The following is a 23,268-nucleotide window of genomic DNA, read 5'->3' as shown; positions in this document are numbered from 1 at the left end:
CATGAGCCAGATGTGGAAAAAGCAGGATGAGCAGTACCAAGACACCAATGAGACTCTGAAGAAGTCGGGCATATGGTACAGAGCATAGATAACCAAGTCACGTGGCAGAATGTATATTAATAGAGACGGGTTAACGTAAGTTATAAGAGCTAGTGGGACGTGCCTAAGCTAAGGCCAAGCTTTCATAATTAATATTAAGGCTCTGTGACGTTATTCGGGAGCTGGCTGGTGGGCAGAGAAAGACTCGTTACACCCAACCACTGCCCTCATTTCAAAGGTCTACAACAAGCTGGGCCTGGCAGTGCAAGCCTGTAATGCCAGCTACTCAGGAGACCGAAGCAGAAGGGACTGTACATTCAAGGGCTGCCTGGGCTACAGAGCAAGTTCAAAGGTCAACCCAGGCATCTTAGTGAAATCGTGTCTCAAAATAGTAAGTTTTTTGTTTTTGTTTTTGATTTGTTAAAGGGGCCGACTGGAGAACAGAGTCCAGTGATGGTATGCTTGCCTATGAAATGTGAAGCCCCAGATTCAATTTCAGATACACATACACACACACACACACACACACACACACACACACACACACACACCCCTCACTACAGTATTCCCTTATATGCTTATGTTGCTGCTGGCCAGGAGCTCCCTAGACTCTCTGTCCTCCCCCTACACACACTAATCAGTGTCACTTACAAGCCAGACTGCACATCTCTCTGCTTCTAGGCAGTTCTGAGGTCATTCACACAGACCAATTTATTCAGAACAGAAAATGTAATGAGATGGTAGAGTAACAAAGTCACAGCTTCCTCAGGATTTCACGAGCTTGAGGGTAAAGAAAGGCCTAGAAGACAGAAGACAAGGAATATCTGAAGTGACTTGGAATCAAGTCTCCTGATCCAGAGCCATCTGGTCCAAGGACGGCAGATATATGACATATATGTTCCCCTCCTCCCAGGTGATATTCAAGACAGACATTACTAATCAATTACCACAAATATCTTTCAGATAAGCCTGTGCCTATCAGTCAGCCTGAGATTGACGCCAGTTGGCCATCCCACTGCATGGATAAGGTACGCAGATACCCAGAGAGGCTAAGGGGTCCCTTTCAGCAGAACTGTCTCCTATACCACACAACACATTGTTTCTACCTAATTTGTAGGCGACTTGCATGCCTCCTCTGTCATCACGGGGTGACTCTAGGGTGTAGGGTAGGGGTTTACAGTCAATGTGACTCCCACCCCCCATTCCCAGTTCAGTTGTTATTTGCCCGTGTTCTAAAAAAGGTTTTTATTATAATAAAAGACCACACACAGGATTAATAAATTGTGCCCATGCACTTAACAGAACCTTGAGGAATTCCTGCATTCATCTGTGGGCCAGGCAGCAGTGCGTTCAGCGTTGTGTTGACGAGGACACGATGATGCCCCTGGAGGCTAAAATGCCTGACTCTGGCATTCTGTTTGAGGAAGGGCTTCAAGAGCTGGTCTCACAAGCAGGCTGACTGTCCCTTCCCGGGGCTGGCAGGAACCCAGAGGTCCCACACAAGTCACCCCCACCTTACCCTCTGTACAGTGGTCTCTGTGCCACACACCACAAGCCCTCCACTTGCATGTGACATGCAGTGACAGGGAGTTCCTGGCCCCCAAGGCTGCCAGCTGCAGCTTTCGCTCATTTTACCTGCCACACATTCTTCAGTCTGTTCCCTGAGTCCTGTGGGAAACTAGTTTTCTGGAGAGAATGCTGATGGGCAGGGAGGGGTCCAGGGCAAGACAAAGAACGACAGAAGAGCAGGCACTAAAACCGTCCTTCTCAATTTATGGTACGGCTAGAGCAGTGCCCATCTGCTCATAATTCTTACTGTATCCGTGGGTTATACCTGCCCATTCTGCTCTGGTGGGAGCCGAGGTCCTTGTAAATCCCGCTCCTTCAGAAGGCCCCCAAATGCATTTTCTATGGGATCTTGTGCAAAAGAGCTGGTTGCTATGGTAACCATTGGATGTAAATTTCCCAGATCCCCCAACAAAACTATTAATCAGAACGATGAGGGGAGCACCAGGGTGGCAAATAAATCAGGTAAGAAACTGGCTCCTACCAAGAAGGAGCGGGAACAGGGTGCCTCCCGCCTTGTCGGGGAGAGGTGTCCTCTCACCCCCCCTGTGCATCTTCTGATTCAGGGGGAGGACGGCTGTAGCTCCAGGGGACCCCAGCTTCACCGCTCCTCTTCCCTACCGTTCGGTTCCTTTTCCTGTGGAGTCAGAAGGACTGGGAAGCCACACTCGGCACCTCATCAGCAAGGAGGAAGAGGCCTCTGGTTAGAGGAAACATCAAAAGGAAAAAACGTTGGCACCTGAACAAAATGTTCTGGCTGATCTGAAAGAAACGTTCCAGTGGAGCACGTTGATGAGAGTGAGGGCGGGATTAGACTCCACGAGACAGAAGGCATGGAGCAGGGAGAGGCGAGCCCGGCTGGCTGGCTGGCTGGCTGGCTGGCTGGCTGGCTGGCTGCCTCTATCTCTTTCTTTGTCTCTGTGTCTCTCTGTGTGTCTGTCTGTGTCTCTCTCTCTCTCTCTCTCTCTCTCTCTCTCTCTCTCTCTCCTCCCTCTTCTTCTCTCCCTCTCCCCATTGCCCACCAAAGGGCCTGCCCCACACCAGACAAACTCTGTGCTGCTGAGCCTTCTCTCCAGCCCTGGGAGGCCGAATCTGACAAGAAGTTTGCGGGTTAGCTTGTTTGGATTTCCACTAAGGGTTTCGTCCCCCAGCTCCCCTGTTTCTGTTGGAACACAGTTAGTCACCTGACAGGGGGTTTGGATGACACCTCCAGATCAGAGTCCTGGAACACAGACTGTGCAGAGCAGAAACAAGGACGGGTTTTTAAGAGAGAGAACTCACGTGCTGGGCAGCGGTGGTGGTGGCGCACAGTGGCACACGCCTTCAATCCCAGCACTTGGGAGGCAGAGGCAGGCAGATCTCTATGAGTTCGAGGCCAGCCTGGTCTACAGAGCAAGTTTCAGGACAGCCAGCTATTATATAGAGAAACCCTTTTTCAAAAAAAAAATCAAAGACACAGAGAGACAGAGAGAGAGAGACAGAGCGAGAACTCTTCATAGGTGGGGAGCAGGCTGGAGCAGAGAAAAAAATTTGAGAACCTAAATGGCCTCACCACACTGTGCAAAGATTTGAGACTTTTCTGTAAACTTTGTTGCTCCATTTGCGTAGTACAGGCCTCGTTTATCTACGCACACATGAAGCGTATGTAGAATGCATATTTATCTATGATATGCAGTCTACATACGCTTCATGTGCTGTCCACATGACAGCTCTCAACTCTCTGCAACTCCAGTTCCAGGGGATCTGACGCCCTCCTCAGGCCCTTGCGGGCACTACACATTTTTTAAAAGTAAGATAACAACCTCACATACTCGTCTCGTCAGCACACTAAGCCCACGCTAGGGTCTGACCTTCAGTACTAGTAAGCCACAGGTTACCTCGGACCCTGGAGTGTCTGCTCCTGCTGTGCCGATGGCCAGTGTTAGTAGACCTGGGGAGGAGACCCTGGAGTGTCTGCTCCTGCTGTGCCGATGGCCAGTGTTAGTAGACCTGGGGAGGAGTTTATGATGATTTTGCATGGCTTGTGAGGTTTTGTGCAAAGCTTTTGACACCTCTCTCTCTGCCTTGTTCTCCTGCCTCGGTCCTGACAAGGTGCTGTGCAAATCTTGCTAAGCCTCCTCTTAGAGACCTACAGACACGGGGAAGCTGGCTTGTCCCACAGCACCTGGGAAGAGGCACCTCACCAAGGACATCACCTTGATCAAGTCCAACAGGGAGCAGGAGAGCCAAGCTCACCCCGAATCCACATCAAGAGCAGAGAGATGCCCCATCGAGGCCGGCAGAGAAGCTCCTCCAAGTCCGCTTTGCTCTCCTTTGGTTCTTAAGTTTCTCCAGGAAGGTAAGAGGGGCTGGTGAGAATAGAAGAGGGGCGGGAGTGTCTCCACACTGGAGGCAGGAAACGGAGGCAGGGAGGTTGATTTAAAGCTGTAGAGAAAGTTAGACATGGCGGTGCGTGCCCGTGGTTCCAAAACACCTGATTTTGGAGGCTGAGGCAGGGGTTTAGAGCTAGACTTCCCAAAGAATAAATAAACAGCAGCAACACAATCCACAAGGAGGTAAAAAGCTGACACTCATCCCATCCCCAGACACACACACACACACACACACACACACACCTCTGTACCCCAGAAAGGCTACTCTGCCTCAGCATCCTAGAAGACTCTTTTCAGCTCCTTGGAGCCCACAGAGCATTAGAGGCCCCAAGAAGGGAACAGCTCTCCACAGTGAGCATCTGGGAGAGTCAGGGCTCACCTGCCCCAGGGTCTTCTGTCTCCAGTTTAAGCGGTGTCCGCTGTCAATGGTGGAGCATCCTGCCTGGTCTTCCTTGGGCCTTTCCTGCCTGCTCTGCAGTGAAAATGGCAGACAGGGACCCTGCCAGGATTGGTAATTTCTCACTGTGGGTGGCACTGAGGCTTCCCTGTCCCCTGGAGGAGAGAAATGAAGAGCTGATTAAGTACTTGAAACATCCCTGCCTGCGGATCATTTAATAAGCGCTGTGTCCATCTCTCAGGCTTCAGGCCAGACACTGGGCTGGCTAATTCAATTTGGCAGGCCTCTCTGTGGCAGGCCAGCGTTGCTGGGCACCACATCCTTTGATGTGCGCAGAATCGGTGCAAGGCCCCACACTGGCTCTAGCTGGTGGCATGACTCTTCGAGATCCAGCCTTATATCACATCCAGCAAAGAAATGGCAACATCTATGATTCAAGAAGCTCAGAGTGATACAACTCCTGATTCAATCGACAGCCTGAGAATAAACCTACAAAACCAGATGTGGTCCATGAAACCGTCACTCCCTGGAGGAAATCTTAGAGGAGGAGACTACTGCGGTGTCTTGCATGAACGCCAAAACCTATGATGTCTCTTTGCTATGACTGTCCCTGAGTCAGGTGCAGAATTCCCGCTCCATGTATCTGCATCCCTCAGCCAGGAGAGTTTCTCTGCCTTGACCACCCAGCAGATGTAAACACAGGGCTGTGGTGTAGACCCAGATGTTTCCCCTGCAGGCGAAGTACAGTTTCTCACCTCTTTTTTTTATTTTTATTTTGTGTGCGTTGATGTTTTGCCATGGGTGTCGGGTCCCCTGGAACTGGAGTTACAGACAGTTGTGAGCTGCCTTGTGGGTGCTAGGAATCGAACCCCGGTCCTCTGGAACAACAGTCAGTACTCTTTTTTTTTTTTTTTTTTTGGTTTTTCGAGACAGGGTTTCTCTGTGTAGCTTTGCGCCTTTCCTGGAGCTCACTTGGTAGCCCAGGCTGGCCTTGAACTCACAGAGATCCGCCTGGCTCTGCCTCCCGAGTGCTGGGATTAAAGGCGTGCGCCACCAACGCCCGGCTAGTCAGTACTCTTAACCACTGAACCATCTCTCCAGCCATCTCCCCTCACCTCTTTTTAACTAAGCATTTGAAACTATCATAATTATTACAGCATATGTTTAAAAAAAAAAAAAAGGACAGGGTCTCTATACAGCCCCGGCTGGCCTTGAACTCACAGAGATATGCCTTCTCTGCCTCTTGAATGCCAGGGTTAAAGGCATGCACCACACCTAGTACATATTCTTTGTTTTGTTTTGTCAGAGTAGTTTGTGTAGTTTTGGAGCCTGTCCTGGACTTGCTCTGCAGACCAGACTGGCCTCCAACACCCAGAGATCTGCCTGCCTCTGCCTCTCCAGTGTTGGGATTAAAGGTGGGCACCACCACTGCCTGGCTTCTAAAAATCTTGATAACGTAATTATTGGATTTTGCTGAGATGGTAGAAAGAAACACCAATTGTCTGAGAACCTGCCTCTGCCTCTCCAGTGTTGGGATTAAAGGTGGGCACCACCACTGCCTGGCTTCTAAAAATCTTGATAACGTAATTATTGGATTTTGCTGAGATGGTAGAAAGAAACACCAATTGTCTGAGATAAAAATATAATGACTCATGAATTATGTGCACTTGAACTTTATTACTTGTTCAGACCTTGCCAGCTCATCCACACAACACCTGACTATGCTCGGTCATCGTTAATTTCTACTGTCTGGGATACTCGATGATCTTCACTCATATAAAAGTTATAGCTGGACATGTTTTCTGCCTTTGCCACTTGAGAGTCTAATTGACAAGACAGTAAAGTCAAGCATATGTTAGTTAACTGGCTGTTGGCGCGGATTATGCCTTTTAAATATGTGCTTCTGCCTCTCTTATTCTTATCCTCGGTGCTACAAAGGTCAGAAACAGCCTGAGCCCCTTAGGAAGGGCCAGGCTCGAGCTAGGTGTGATGACTCCTGCCCATGATCTCAGCACTTGCGAAGCAGAGGCAGGAGGATTGCTCATGAATTAAAGGCTAGCCTGGCCTACTTAGTGAGTTCCAGGCCAGCCTTAGCTACATGTTGAGAATTTATTAAAAACAACAACAACAAAAACCTACTGCGTGGGGCGGGGTTGAGGAATGGGGGACAGGCTTGTCACTCTGCCTTTCTGTCTTTCATAGTTCTTCTTTCCTCCACTGTTCCTCCAGAAACAGACACTTGGAATTCAACCATTTTGTGACCAAGAAGAGGCCAAATGAGTGGTAGAAGCTTAGGCCTGACCACTCTGAACCCCCAAATCCAATTCAGACACCTACCCCCCACCTCACCATGTAAGGAAGGTGAATGGCTGTTCGGTTAAGTCGCTGTTATGTGGTTTCCTGCCCTCAGCAGCTCAACACAAATCTCTAAAGGTAAATTCCGGTGGGGGCTGGGGATAGCTCTCACCCATGCTTTTCTGGTGTCTCCATCTCAGCTCCCACCACACTCAGACATCTATTTCATTCCTTCTTTCCTTCCTTCCTTCCTTCCTTCCTTCCTTCCTTCCTTCCTTCCTTCCTTCAGTCAGTCAGCCAATCATCTAATAAATATTTACAAAAGCCTACTTTGTGCCAACATCCATGATACTTCAAGCAACCGAAAAGGAATATGAGTCATGATTATCAGAAGAGCTCATAGTCACAGGGATAAAAAGACAACATGAAAACTGAGTTCATCTATTTTACATTAAGTTTTTTACATTTCATTTGGTGTGTGTGTGTGTGTGTGTGTGTGTGTGTGTGTGTGTGTGTGTGTGTGTGTCAAGCACGCGGAGGTCTGAGGTCACCTTGCAGGAACCTGCTCTCTCTCTCCACCGTGTTGGTTCTGGGGATCAAACTCAGGAGATGAGTTTTGGTAGCCGGCACCTTTACTTGCTGGGCCATCTTGACCCCCCAGAGAGTTAATCCTCAGTAACTTGGTTAGCCTGAGCCTAGTAAAGCATGAGTGTTCCCAGCACCCATTAGATAATGAGGTCTCTGATCTAATCCATAGTTTCATCCTGTGGTGGATTCAACATTTGGGACTATTGGGAGATGGCAAGAATTGGGGACAGGAGACTGGGTGGAGGAAATGAGGCCCTGGGAGAGGGTGTGCTTTTGAAGGGCTTCTCTTACCCCGACACCCCCTATCGACCTTGAGGTGAATAGCCTCTGCCTCGCATTTCCACCGCCATGACCTTCTGCCTCATCATAGGCCCCAAGTCAGCACAGCCAACCAGTGGACCAGGAGGAACCCAGGTAAGGCCAACCCCAGTGACAGATACTTTGCCCCAGGGGTGCAAAGTCTGGCCAGCCCAGAGATGATGACAGCAGACCCTGGCCTTGCCTATGGCATTAGTTGAGGCACAGGCCCTGTCCCAGCATCAGAAATCCATACCAACAGTGGCTTGAATAAAAAAGAAGCTGATGTCCGCTTGTTTAAAGTCAGTAGCTCCAGGGATGTGTGGGAAATGTAGTCTTTCCTTTGGGCTTGGCCACCTGTGAGGCTCATTCATTAGCTCCGTGTCCTGCTCAGGCACTCAGTGTTTGTTAACCAAGAGCACACTATTTTGTAAAAGCTCCGCTTTGATTGAACTGTGACAATTCCAGCCACTATAGTAATTAGGTTTCTAGCAGGAAATGAATGTATTTCTCTACATTATTAACTCTACATTATGGACTCTAGTCACGGCCAGCCAGGAGAGATGCTGGCCACAAATCCTCTGAGTACTCAATGGTTACCCCTAGCAGTGGCCAACTGTGGGCCAAATCCATTAACTTTTCCATCTCCTTCCCCTCCCTCTCCCTTTCTGCCCTATAACCAAACCAACTTGTAAGTGGCTGATGGGCTCTGATTTTTTTTTTTTTTTTTCAGTTTTTTGAGACAGGGTTTCTCTGTGTAGTTTTGGTGCCTTTCCTGCATCTGGCTCTGTATACCAGGCTGGCCTCGAACTCACAGAGATCCACCTGGCTCTGCCTCCCGAGTACAGGATTAAAGGCGTGCGCCACCACTAGCAGTGTTGGGCTCTGATTCTTATAGATGGTTTCCACCCACCCCCAATAAAAGCCTGACATTTTAAGTCACTTGTTCCCTTGTCTGTGTTTCCTTTTTGGTGACCTCTCAGTGTCCAACTCTGAATCCAACCCCAGCCTTCAGGGGCCTCAGGAGGAGCTGATACTGTGTGTCACATCATGGATGCCACGGGTGCTTTAAGCACAGTGATAAATTATGGAGTGGATCAGTCCCTTTGGAGGGGGCTGTTTCCATTCAAAGGACATGTTGGCACGATCATTTTTACCATCATCCTCTTGAGCTGTATCCGGATGTAAAAACTGTTTTATATACCCGCCTTTTCAATCTCACCCAGTTTCTCAGCCTCAGTCCACCACTTGCTCTGCTCCCTACTCATTATTACCATTCAACCGCAAAATTTATGGCCACAGCAAATTGCCCATAATAAATGGGCCCCAGTAAAATCTCTGTAAATCCACCACCCTTCTCCCACGGGAGATTTAATAAAAATGAACTCAGATAAAAACACTCATTAAGAATTGAAACAAAGATTGATAGACAGCGTCTAATTCATAATTAATACATGAGAAAATAATGGTCTCTTTCTCTAGGGCATCTGAAATTATTTCACTCTCATAATGTTTGACCAGCATCAAAACGGTCCTCTGCCCATCTTTGTGTTTTAACCATGCCCATGGTGGCTCTCTTCTGTGTACACAGAGACCGGGTTCGAGTTCTTGGGGGTTGGTCTCCGCCCTGGCTTAGTTTCCGCATGGCTTGGACTGGGTTGACCTTCCTAGTCATTACCCTTCGAAGATTTTCCGTGCACTTGCTGACCTAATGTGGGTAGAAATAATGAGAAATGGCGGGGTTTATTTTTGACAACTCTGGTGGCTTTAAATAAATTTCTTTGACCCAATTTTGAAACGGCTGCAGATTTTAAGGCACATTATCTACCAACACATAAGTGGAACCTCCGGGTCATTAGTTGTCACAAACAGAATCATTTAAGCAGCACAAGGAAAATTCAGAGCACTTGTGTTTAACCCTTCCTTGGCTAATGCTGTTCACGTTAGTTGCTGGGTTTTGGTTTGTTTGTTTGTTTGTTTGTATTTATTTATTTGTGAAGTAGAAGAAAAATCAGTGACTTTCTAGGTGACACCTGCGGTGTCCTGCTCTACATCCATCATTATGGATGACTCGATTCCACTCTCTGGAAAAGGAAGAGACATGGGTACCCAGTGCTCATGGTTTGAGGACCCAACAAGACACACCGGGGCTTAGTTAGGTGCCCCAAGCTCCGGTTAAATGAGAGTTGTTACGTTGTCATTCTCAAGGGCAAATTAGAAATGTTCCTCTCTCTCCAAAAGGCACCAGTTAAGTGACTTGGTCTCAGAGTCTGTCCCCACAAATTATCTGGATGGCATGGAGGAGAAACTTGGGAAAAGTTGGCACACAACTTTCACACCAACAGCAGTGGATGTACTTCTGAAATTAGTGCCCTGGAAAGTGCCCAACAGCACTTTGTGTAATTCCTGCCGAGAAGGTGGAGCCGAGTCTGGACATGAAGAGACATGGCAGGGACCCAGCTTATGGAGCCTGACCAGAACGAAGGGCCTGTCTTTTTAAAACTGTCTAGCACATGAGCCAACAGGACAGACAGACAACTCAGTCCAGAAGAGAGGGGAAAGGTAAGCTTGCTAGAAGTAACTGGGGGGTTCCTCCTAGGCAGATCCCTGACCAGAGAAGAAGCCAGCTTTGCTGGGACAGCCGCTATCGTGAGAGCATGGCGCGGTGGTCCCGAAACCTTTCCCCATCTTTGAAACTGTTTCAAAATGAATGATTAACAACAGCTGCCTGTATATTCCTCCTGCATTGAGGAGGCCATGGTTTGCAAGCTGGAAACACATGGGCTCCCTGTTAGCTGGGTCTGTGTGTCTGTCTTGAGGAAGCAGAGAGCCATCTGAAGGTGTCTAAAACGCTTTCTTCTGTGGACTCCAAATAGCAGGTCACCAGTTCAACAACAGAAGTGGAGTGAGTAGGATGAGCCCCTCCAGAGACAGTTCTCCTACCACGAGCACCCGAGAACCCCAAAAAGTGTACACAGAATTGTCTGTTGCAGAAGTGGGGTGCAAAGGATGCAGGGTGGGGATCCCAGGATAAGACACACAGGGGAGAGCCAGATCAGAATTCAGGGAAGTGGGCATGTCAGACCCAGCCAGGGAGACTCAGATACGCTGGCATATGTGCTCTGGAGGCTCAGACAGGCTCCACGTTCAAGGCCAGCCTGGGCTGCTTAGTGTCAGAAAAAGAGAGAACCACAGGGAAGTGCGCCACGATGAGGTGGAAGTACCGAGTGGAGAGACGGAGAGAGCTAGAACCCCACCGCAGGCACCGGGATGGATGCAGCTCGTGCTGGTCCAGGGTGGAGGGGGTTGGAAGGGAATTGGCTATTCAGAAACACTTGAGCCGATGGGAACATTTTGCATCACACTCACGGTGGCAGGCACACAACTGGACACATTTTTCAAACCCACTGTACTGTAGCTTTAAAATACCATTGCTTATTTGTATGTCACACACATCTTAATAGAACGAATTGTTTTCAATACGGTCAACACTCTCCTTCAGCAATCTAAGAGCAAAAATCACGCGGTCTGTAGGCAGTTAAAGTTCACCCCCAGTTTTGTCCTGATACCCTGTGAACCTCTGGCTTCCGCTTCTTGCATTTCCACTATTTCTTGATCTTCCAAGGCATAAGTAGGTCCCACCCAGAGACCCACCGGGAGTGACAGCTTCTCAAACCCAAGCCTTTATGGCCTCTGACTGCGGACTCCTTCACGCTCACCATCACTGACAGCTGAACAGCCTCTGTTTTCACAGAACGACACGACCTGGTTTTCTTGAGACACATCGTCACAGATTGCTTCCTCGGGGACACATCTGCCAGAGCAACATAAAAAAGTCTCGGGCCCCTCACCAAAAAGTCCCAAAGAAACTCAGCCTTAATGTTTTTCTGGCTTCTGTGAGGCCTCCACACTAAGGAAGTAAAATGTCCCAAATTGCTGCTAAAATTTTCCTTTGAGCTGTTCCTGTGGTAAGTTATATTAGAGTACATGCTAATCCATGTCACCTTTACTTCTCTGTAATTAAACACCCATGTCCATAGCATGCTACAGGATTGAATAGTGTTTTATTTGTGGTTTCCATCTTTCTATTTTTTAAATAAATGACCAGTTTATTGAACAGCTTGAAGTCAATACAGTTTTAATATAAGTTTTTGGTCCAATCATTTACCTTCAAAGGAAATCTGTCAAAAGCCTCCTTCTCGACCTTAATGACTTCTAAACGGATCAGCATGACTTTCTGGTCACCTTCACTCATTCTGAAGTTCAGCCGTCACTGGTGCAAAACTTCAGGGACAGTATCAAGAGCATCAAGTCCAGACCCAAATGTGTCAAGAATACTTTCTTCTCCAGCCTGCCACAAAGAGTGTAGGACACACACAACCCCCAGAGAGATACAGCGATGTGCAAAATGGTACCTCTGGATGAGGACCCCAGAGCACTTGGACACGGAGTAGTCCTCTAGAAAGAATCTGATGGCATTAGCCAGGGACAGAAGGCTGTGGGCAGCTCACAGCAGGATGGCAAGATGCCAAGGGAGAACCAAAGGAAGGAAGGATGAGATGAGCCATGCCAAGCTGGTAACAGAACACAGCTGGGACCCCACAATCCACAGCTGCCTTCAAAGGAGGGCATCTCCAGCGAGGGCACAGTGCTTGTGAAACATCCCATCAGCCCCTTCTGCTTCGCTGGGTTCCTCCACGCTCAAGAGCCCACCTTCCTCACACAGGAAATGTCAGAGAAAATAGATGGTCCACCATCTTTTTCTCCAAAGCCACGGCTTCTGGGATGGCCTCTTCTATCCAGGACTGTCCTCTATGACAACAGTGAACTAGCCAGGATGTGAGACGGAAGGGACAAAGCCTTTCCAGTCTTGAGTCATTAAAGCACAGGGAAACACATAATTCATCAGGGTCAAGGACCCCACAACAGGCTTCACTGTTCAGACTCAGAAAGGGGGAATTCTGTTCATTGGCTTCATGATTCATGTATCCAGGACGATCCCATCCCCCTCAGATACCCTGGAGGGAAAGATGCCCAATTTCACTACCTGGAAAGCCCAGTTACATTAAGACCCGAGAAAGCACACACACACACACACACACACACACACACACACACACACACACACACACTCGTGCACACTGTGCTATAGGGACTGAGGTAGCTTGTAAGTTTGGTCAGGACCGACTTTGTCCAGAAGTAAGTTAAGTACTTCCCATGCTTGCAGGCAGGCGTGTGGCTGAAGCGCCTGCACTCTGTCCTTGTGTGGCAACGTCACCGAACAGGGCTGACTTCAGAACCTGGTCCTTCAGGCTGTGGAGACTTGGGCCTGTTTTTTCAACAAGCCGAGCCCGAGCCTCCTCTCCTGTTTGTAGGGAAATGATAAGAATTAGAATCTACGAAAAGCAATTAATAATGAATGGGAACTGGTTTTGTTCGACAATACCCCGTCACACCTCTCAGTTGGGAGCCCCATCCTTGGCTCCTAGGAACTGTGAGGTGGGGGTAGGAAAATATGTCTGCCCCTGAGGAAATTCCCCTCCTTGCCCCTTTCAAGACTCCAGCCTCTACTCTAGCATCAGGGTCCCATTACACAAATGGACCCCAGGTCTCATTTGACTCACAACAAATCATCTGCAGCAGATGTTCCCACAGGCCAGTCTCCCTGGCTAGGATGGGACAAAGGTTTACTTCGCTGGGTGGTCAGCTTCTCCTTCCAGTCTCCTGTCCTCCTCTACTCAGGGAGACCCAGCCACGTTCCCAGCAGCCCATGTGCTCCTAAGTTACATGGGAATCACCGCCTGCCTGTTACGGCCACCTGGGTATCCCCAGTCTCGTCCCTGCTCCACTGCACCTGTCCCGTCTACAAAACCAAACAAAGGCTGTGTCCCCAAAACTGGGAGCACTGTGACGGTTAATCTCCACTGTCAACTCAACAGAATGTCGAATCACCTAGGAGACACACCTCTGCACGTGCCTGCGAGCGTATGTCTAGAGAGGTTTATCTGAGTACGGAGGAGCCTTTCTGTACGTGGTGAGCATATCCACTCAGTTAGGCCAGCGTCCTAACCAAATACAGAGGGGAAACAGCAGGCTGAGCACCAGCATTCACCTTTCTGCTTCCTGACGGATGGTTTGATCAACCCTCGCCACCACGACCCTCCAACCACCATGGGCTGTTAAACTTCATAGACCGTGAGCCAGACACACCCTCCGTTCCTCAAGTTGCTTTTTGTCAAGCATTTTATCACTGCAATGAGAAAAGTAATGAACACAGTTGTGGGAAGCCACTGAGAGGGGCCGTGGTCCTCGGCCTCGAACTTTCAGCCTCTGGAACTAGGAGCAAACCCACTTCTCCCTGAAGTCCTGGGCTACGGTGGCCTCCGACACTCACACAACAGCCAGTCGACGCACCCCACCAGTCTCCTGGGGACATTTGCCAGGCAGGCCAAGGACTCTGTTGTGAAACTGTCATCTTCTCTGGGTCCCTCTTCTTAGGACCAGGCTCCACATCTCACAGACCAGCTAACAGAAAGATCTACCCCTACCCTGTAGGTCCGCCCCACCCCATGTACCCTAGCAAGGGTTGTCTGAGGCCTCCCATTTGCTCTGGCAGGAGGGAAGTCTCTCCTCAGGCAGGACTGCGACTTCTCCGGAACCTTCCCTCCTAGTCCTCTTTTCCATGACTTTCTTCCCAGGAATGCTGTGCTTGTCCCTTTCTTGTATGTGTTTGAACCAGCTAGACCACGGTGACCACATATTTGCCCAAACGTTATTCTAGATATTTCTCTGCCCCCCCTCTTTGTGTGTGTGTCTCTGTGTGTGTGTGTGTGTGTGTGTGTGTGTGTGTGTGTAATTATAAAAGAGGTCATGAGAAATGATGCAAATGCAGTACTTATGTATGAAATTCTAAAAAAGTAAAAAGTTTAAACAAAAAATTTTTTAAAAAAATATTGGTTTACAAGCCGGGTAGTGGTGCCTTTAATCCCAGCACTCGGGAGGCAGAGGCAGGAGGATCTCTGTGAGTTCGAGGCCAGCCTGGTCTACAGAGTGAGTTCCAGGACAGACAGGACTGTTTCACAGAGAAACCCTGTCTCAAAAACCCAATACATATATTTATATTGTGTTCTGCGTGCATGTGCACCACACGCACACCTGTCGCCCAAGGAAGCCAGATGATGGTGTTCCATCCCCTGGAACCAGAATTATAAATAGTTGTGGGCAGCTATGTGGGTGCTGGGAGCTAAACCTGAGTCCTCTACAAGAGCAGCAAGTGCTCTTAACCACTGAGTCATCTCTCCAGCCCCCATTTCTTAAAATCACATGTAAGTGTGTTGACTGGGGGGGATATGTGTGCATGAGGGCAGATGCCTGAGCAGGCCAGAGGATCCTCTTGGATGAGGATCCCAGTTACAGGCAGTTGTGAGGCATCTGGTTTGGGTACCGAGAACTGAACTCTGGTCCTCTGAAGAGGCAGGCATGCTGCTAACTGCTGCGCTCATCTCTCCACCCCATGCTTTCTTTTTGAAGGAACAACAGTGACTGAGTATATTGCAAGAAGGCAGACTGGGTGGTAACTGAAATATCACCCACAACCTACTACGGTTGTTTCTGGAGATTTTTGCTTGTTTGTTGTTTGTCTGAATTGTTGGGTTTTGTTTATCTATATGTACTTGTTTATTTTTAGTGTGTAGTGTGTGTATCTGTGTGTACATCATGTCATGGTGTGCTTTGGGGGTCAGAAACAGCTTTCAAGGCTTGGTTCCCCCTTCCACCTAGTTTTGAGACTCAGTCTCTCTGGTTTCGGCCGCTATACTTCATATTCCAGGCTGACTGGCCTGCAAACCCCAGGATGACAGGAAACACCACTGCATCTGAATCTGGATTTTGCCATGGGATCAGACTCTGGCCATCAGGCTTGCACAACAAGAATTTTATCACACACACACACACACACACACACACACACACACACACACCCCACCCCACCCCAGGCCATCTTCCTAGTTCCAGGTTTTGTCTTTTTTTAGATTAGCATTCAAAGCTGTGGAGTTAGAATAAAGCTGTTTAGCCCGTATAATGTGGGTGGTCCTTATCCTCCACAATCACAGACTGACCTGTCCTGAGTACGAGGGAATCCTGCCAGCAGATGCCTTTGGACCTGAACTGCCTTTCTCTCCTGAGTCTCAGCCTGCTGGCTACAGAGCAGATGTAGGGTTTACCAAGCCTTCCCAACCCCATGAATAAATCACCTAAAGCGAGTCTCTCTAAATGCGCATAGCTTGTTTATTCTGTTTCTCTGGGGAAGCCTAAGCCGTCCTTGGCTTTATACAGTGCTGCTGCTGTGGGTCCTGATATTCATTCTGAGGCACTGGAAACAGGCAAAACTGGATTATAGTTTCCTGAGATTTCATTTTCAGGGTTTGGGATAAATTGTGCTACACACACACACACACACACACACACACACACACACACACACACGCCTGTGAGCACATCATGGTTTCCCTGCAAAGTTATCTATTTCCTGGAGATTGAAAGTAATCCACCTGCACAGTGCATCCATCCCTTTCCATATCCAGCTCTCTGGTGCTGTTCCTTTAGATTTAGTATGCTTCCAGTATATCTGCCAGGCTGTAGTTTTCTTATGCATTTTAATCACATTTCTATCGGTGGGTAGTTTTTTCTTGTTAAAAAAAAATGTATGTATCTTTGTGTTCATTTGCTCTTTTTTTATTCTCTGGAATTGAATATTTAGGTACCACCCTACCCTGCCCCGCCCCACCCTGTCCCACCCCACCCCCGGTCACACTCAGGTTACTGATGTAGAAGAAGCGTGAAGTAGCAGAATTGATCTTACCAACAGGACTTACCAACAGATTCACTTGGGAGTCACTAAGTCACACAAAGCAGACCTTAGCTAAGGGAGCATTGTCTCCATAATACCCCAAAGATAAGCAGTGTGCTACCCAGGCCTGTTAGAGATGGCAGAAATTTAGGACGCCAGGATGCTAATGTTTATTCACCAACATTGACCTCCAATGAGGCTCCATTTCCATAACAAAAGGACAACCCTGACTTACCAGCCATTAGGTCCATCCCCACAGCAAAGAACATACCTCTACAGCAGTGGTTCCCAACCTTCCTAACACTACGACCCTTTAATACAGTTCCTCATGTTGTAGTGACCCCCAATCATAAAAATTATTTTCATTGCTATTTCCTAACTGTAATTTTTCTACTGTTATGCATCATAATGTAAATATCTGATTTGTAACCCCTGAGAAGGGGTAGCGACCCACAGGTTGAGAACCACTGCTCTAAGGGCAATTCAGGGAGTCAGCACAGGGGGGCAGCCACCTTCAAGTCCTGGTCTGCTGTTAAGTCTGCTGTGCTCTTATCAGGAAAAGTATAATTCTGCCAGGTGAGCAAGATGACCCCAGGCAACAACTATTCGAAAAGAATAGCACTGGTGTATTTAAGAAATAATTCTGACAATATCTTTGCTGTGTAAAATCCCATCTGCCCAAGGGGCCAGACTTGCAGTCTCCTGTCTCTGTTTAAATTGTTAAAAGTGTGACCTGGGGCTGGGATATGAAGGAGATTTAAGGATGACCGTGTTTGTTATGTATGTACATTAGCAAAAACTTCTGTTTATGGCCGCTTCCTCTTCCGGCAATAGCCAGAGCTGGACATGAGTTATTATTAAAGAGCTTTTCCTTTATTGCTCTCTAAGTGTGACTTCTGACAGGAAGGCTTATTAATATTAACTCTAGAGCAGTCTACACTAAGCAACAGGTACACACTGCAGTTCTCAATCTTCTTTTTTCTTTTTTTCTTTTCTTGTTTGAGACAGGGTCTCCCTATATATAGCCCTGGCTGTCCTGGAACTCACTATGTAGACCAGGCTGTCCTGGAACTCACTCTGTAGCCCTGACTGTCCTGGCACTCACTATGTAGACCAGGCTGTCCTGGAACTCACACAGATCCACCTGCCTCTGCCTTCTGAGTGCTGAGATTAAAAGTGTTCACCACCTTGCTCAGCTTTTCTTTTTCTTAAAGTCAACTCAAAATTGCCCCTTCCTTTCTATTCCTCCAAAAGCCACTGGCTCTGGCCAAACAGGGTCAGTGTCTGCAGAGCTGGGGGGTCTTCATGGGGCATAAAAGACACAACACAAGATGCTGCCAGCAGCAGAACCACCCACGTGATGTGAGGGTGTCCTCGCAGGGGTGCAGGCACCAGAACGGAGAGAGCCGGGAAAAGCTGGGCAGAAGCCTCACACCTGTAACCCCAACTCTTGAGAAGCCGAGGCAAGACAGCCAGCCTGTCTCAAAATCAGAGGATGGGACGCAAGAGGAGGAGAAGAGGAAGAGAAAGCTGAAGAAGGCATCCATGAGGGCGAAGCAGACAGACTGCAGGCCACTGAGGATCAGGTGTGGTGGGAAGGTGTCAGTGTGCAGAAGGTACATTATACGAAGGCTGTGTATGCTAATTAAGTAAGTCTGAACAGAAAGGTTAACGGAAATCTTATCTTTCACTTTTGGGGAAAGAGTTCCAAATGCAGGAAACAGAGTTAGCACGAGGGCTGGCAGGATGGCTCAATGGTAAGAGCACTGGCTGCTCCAGCAGAGGATCTGGATTTGACTCCCAGAACCCACAGGGCAGCGCACAGCGGTGTATAACTCACGTCCCAGGGTATCCAATGCCCTCTTCTGGCCTCCAGGGCACAGACACACTCGGTGCACAGACATACATGCAGACAAAACACTCATACACGTAAAATAATAAAATACATAAATCTCTCTTAAATTGTTTTTAAAGAAAGTTACAATGAGCCACTGGTGTTGGAGCATCCATTTATAAATATGGAAATATAGATGCAAATGTGCATACATTGGGAGATACATAGAAATCTCAGGAACTGTGTTCCACCTGTGAGTCCTTTGCCAGAGCCTGGGGACCATGACACCCCAAAGGCAGTAAGCTCACCTCATACCTAGATCTCACCTTCTAAATACCGTTCTCACTAGAAATGAGAAAACCCCTCCTTGGAAGCTGCCTGACTCCGGGGTGTAACTTTTGAGATCTCCTGTCCCGCTAGAGATTGAGGGTGCATTCAAAGAATGACAGACCACGTTCAGAGGAGCCAACACAGAGGATGCCAAACACTGGTCTAAGACTTGTGTGTGTGTGTGTGTGTGTGTGTGTGTGTGTGTGTGAGAGAGAGACAGAGAGAGACAGAGACAGAGAGAGAGACAGAGAGAGACAGAGACAGAGAGAGACAGAGACAGAGAGAGACAGAGAGACAGAGAAGAGAGAGTAGGCCAGTGGTTGACATCTGGGCCCTTCCTCAGTCCCTCTCCACTTTATTTACTTAAAGATTGATTTATTTTATGAGTATGGATGGTTTATCTGCATGTGTCTATGCACCACATGCATGCAGTGCCCGAGGAGTCCAGCAGAGGGCATTAGATGCCTTAGAAATGCAGTTACAGCCGGGCGGTGGTGGCGCACGCCTTTAATCCCAGCACTCGGGAGGCAGAGCCAGGCGGATCTCTGTGAGTTCGAGGCCAGCCTGGGCTACCAAGTGAGCTCCAGGAAAGGCGCAAAGCTACACAGAGAAACCCTGTCTCGAAAAACCAAAAAAAAAAAAAAAAAAAAAAAAAAAAAGAAATGCAGTTACAGTTACTTGCCAGCCACCACGTGTGTGCTAGAAAACAAACTAGGGTTGGCTGGAAGAGCAGCTGGTGCTCTTAACGGCTGAGTCATCTGTCCAGCACACTCTAATTCAGTGGCCTTACTCTATGTTGACATGTGTCTTGTTGTAAAGCTTTCCATCATCCCAAACACTCTGTAGCCATCAACCAACACTCCTCATTCCCCAGCACCCAGCTCTGGTAACCTCTGGCCCACTTTCTGTCTCTATGAATTTGCCTGTTCTGGCACTTCCTGTAAATGGAACCACACAGCATTTTGAGTAGTTCTCTTAGTTCCTTCTTTTAAAGAGATGCAGGGGCAATAGTTTAATGAGTAGTTCAATGGTACTGTGTGCTCAGCACACACAAGGCCCTGGGCTTAACCCCAGGAGCAACAATAACAAGAAAGCTTACTCACTTTAGCCTAATATGGTGGCATACACTTGTAGTCTCAGCACTAGGAGACTGAGGCAGGAAGATGGCAAGTTCAAAATTATCCTGCATAGAAGAACCCTGCCTAAAAAAATGAAATAAAAGTTACAGGATGGTAGATATATGAGTGACTTTTCTGTTGCTGTGATAAAAACCATGACCAAGGCAACTTGCAGAAGGGAGGGTTTATTTGGACTTGCAGTTCCATTAGGATAAAAGTCCATCGTGGAGGACTGGAGAGATGGCTCAGCGGTTAAGAGCACTGGTTGCTCTTCCTGAGGTCCTGAGTTCAATTCCCAGCAACCACATACATGGTGGCTCACAACTGTCTGTAATGAGATCTGTTGCTCTCTTCTGACATGTAGGCAGAACACTGTATACAGAATAAATAAATAAATAAATAAATAAATAAATAAATAAATAAATATTTAAAAAAAGAAGAAGAAGAAGCCCATCATGGCTGGGAAGCATGGCAGTAGCTTACGTCACGAACTACAAGCAGGAAGCAGAGAGTGTACTAGGAAGGCCTTGGGGCTTTGAAACCTTCAAGCCCACCCCCAGTGACGTACTTCCCCCATCAAGGCAACACTTCCCAAATTACTCAAACAGCGCCACCGACTGGGGACCAAGTGTTTAAACATCTGTGCCTATGGGAGGCACTGTCTTTCAAACCACCTACTAGGTTTTTAATTCTCAGCCTTTTGGCTAAGATTAAGTATAGAATGGTATTTGATGTGTATTTGAGAACATTTTTAAAAAAAACTCTACGTATATCTTGGTTGATGTCAATACAGTGCACACATTTTCTTTATTTTTCTAAAACTTCTGTAGCCATTCTCCATCAGAAATGAGGACAACAAGCATTTGAAGTCAGTCTAATGTCCAGCCATATCTGTGCAGCTATAAAATAGAGCATATGGGACCAGGGAATGTTTCAAGAATAGAGAGAGATCATAGTGTGTGTGTGTGTGTGTGTGTGAGTGTGAGAGAGAGAGAGAGAGAGAGAGAGAGAGAGAGAGAGAGAGAGAGACAGGCAGACAGACAGACAGACAGACAGACAGACAGAGACAGAGACACAGAATCTAACATTTGGAGCTCAGGCTTGCTTGAAACTCACTATGTAGCCCAGGCTGGACTCAAACTAGCAGCAATTCTCCTGTCTCAGCCTCCAAGTGCTGAGGATTGGAAAGCCAGAAGTGTAATATACTGTGGGAGGCTGGGAAGTCCAAGATCCAGGACCCCTGCATGTGGCAAGGACCACCCAGGGGTAGAAGCACAGAAGAGTATATACCAGAGAGGGAAAAGGGAGGAGGGAGGAGGGGAGGAGGAAAGAGGGGAGGGGAACCGGGAGCTTGCAGCCCATGCTTTCCTGTAGCTCCCCTTCAGCCATGTGTTTTGTGTTCAGGGAATCACAGGTGTCCTCTCACGAGACCTGCAGGGTGATGGACCTACATTATCAGACCCTTCACCCTTGGAGTCCCCTCTGGGATGACAACTTGGTGGTACCCGAGGGGACAACCTTGGAATTTGCCGTTCCTGTCTTGTCCCTGTGCTGTCCAGTTCTCTAAGAGGCGTCTACTGTGTGTGTCCAAGTCACAGGTCACTGCAGGGTGTTGGTGCAGCTTGTCTGCAGGGAACCCGGGAAGGGGGACACCTTAGTGGGGAGGGCTGGGAGTCAGGGACCTTGGCTGGTGCTGGCCTGGAATCTGTCACCCAGGACCTCGTCCTTTTTTCCCCAGCTCTAGAAGGGACCTTGGAGCTCAGGAAGGAGATTTCTCCCATTTCCCCTGAGGGACACCCTCCAGGAGCACTGGCAGGGGAGGGCTGAAGGGAAAGAGGAGGGAGGGAGAGGGAGGAGAAGGAGGGGGAGTGGTCAAGAGAGAGTAAGCTGTGGCATCATCGTTGGAATTGGCATCCGCCTGCCGGTGCTGGCAGGGACGGCATGGCCTAAGGACCTCTCAGCGTCCCATCTTCCAACACAGTGTTACCAGCCATGGTTGGGTTGGGGGCGGGAGTGCGAACACGTTCGAACCACAGCAAAGTTCGGACTGTCCAGACATTCTGTGAGGTGTTTGGCCGTCTGTCCATCCATTGCCCGTTTGTGTACTGAACGCCTCCCGCTGCTCCCTGGGGCTGCGATCTCTCCACAGCAGCAGAACGACTGCTTCCCTAGATCTAGAGCAGCGAGACATGTCCACCCCGTGCTTCTCGCTCTCTGCTCTCCACATCTATAAACTCCCCTCTTGCTTTTTTAATTTCTTTATCTTTCCCTCTGCATTTTTGATGAGCTTTCTCAACCTTGACGGCTCCTACACTGATTGAATATTTTACACACTGATTCTGTTCCTTAATCTTTCCGAGGGATTAATGGCGGGTCTTAATTCTGTGATTACATTTCCAGACTCTCTTACAGAGTTTCCTTTTCTCATCAATTCGCTTCTCTTTTAAGCTTTCTGGAAATCTCATTCTGTGGCTGTATAAAAAGTATCTATCTGTCCTCTCGTCCTTAAGACTGTCGGCTCTATTCCCCAAGGGACTTCTGACCTAAGGACAAGGTCCGGTGGGGTTTGTCAAAGAGACCCAGAGCTGATGGGAAGACCCAAAGTGAAGCTTGTGGGTTCGGTACCCAAGTCTTCGCTTAGTCCTTGGGAACCCGGCTCTACTTCCCTCGCCTGCTGCCTTGCCTTCCCAGACAGAATGGGCCATGTCCTCAAATGGGAGCTCAAATAAGCCTTTCCACCTTCCTCCGATGCTTCTGGCCTGGCGTTTGGTCATGGAAACAAGCCAAGGCACCAGCACAGGATTCCTGAACTGACAAGAGGGAGCTGCAGCTGTCGGGCTGCTCCCAGGGAGGCGAGCGGAGCACCCGCGCGCCTAGAACTGCACAGATCGCGGCGGCTCCCCCACGCCACCTGTAGGAGACCCAACCCTTCCACCAGCTTCAAACCCCCACCCAGAGCCCTCCTTCAGGTTCCTCCCCAGACTCCTCCTTGCCTCAGCCCCGAACAAAGACGTTCGAACAAGTCCACAGCACAATCCTAATTGGCAGAGTCCTCAGGCGCCTGAGCCCGGAGGGGTTCAGAACCCTGTTGGCGCAGCTAGAGGATGACAAGGCAAACACCCTTAGCCGGCACCTGGCTCTCTCTCTATTGTAATGTATTCAAATACATCCCCTGAAGGGGTCTGCAGGCCCTCGGGGCTACAGGAAGGTCTGTGGGGAAACAGTTTCTTCTAATTGCTGAACCAGACACACCAATACAAACTCCGGCTTGAGTTTCCCATTACAGAGCTGAGACTCCGCAGTATGCCAGGGCCTCCCAAAGTAGTTGTCTCAAAGCACTATTTCCATAAAATGTTAATAAGTATTTCCAAAAATTGGATCCCAGTTAAAATAAATTTGAGCTGTGCACAGGAGCAGGTTTCCTTCCTACAGGACTCCTTAGCATCTTGAATGCTAATTGCCTATTGTTCAGTCAATCATTCCGCAGACGCTCAGCATCTGTTGTGTGCCAAGCATGGTGGTAATGAGATTTCCACAAGGTCCGGGAGTCTGTAAGAAGCTCCCAGCTGTGCCTGCTAGCACCT

Source organism: Peromyscus leucopus, chromosome 2, assembly GCF_004664715.2.
Source record: "Peromyscus leucopus breed LL Stock chromosome 2, UCI_PerLeu_2.1, whole genome shotgun sequence".
In the NCBI taxonomy this organism is placed as follows: domain Eukaryota; kingdom Metazoa; phylum Chordata; class Mammalia; order Rodentia; family Cricetidae; genus Peromyscus; species Peromyscus leucopus.
The sequence above is the reverse complement of the archived record's forward strand: the minus strand, read 5'-3'. Positions refer to the sequence as shown.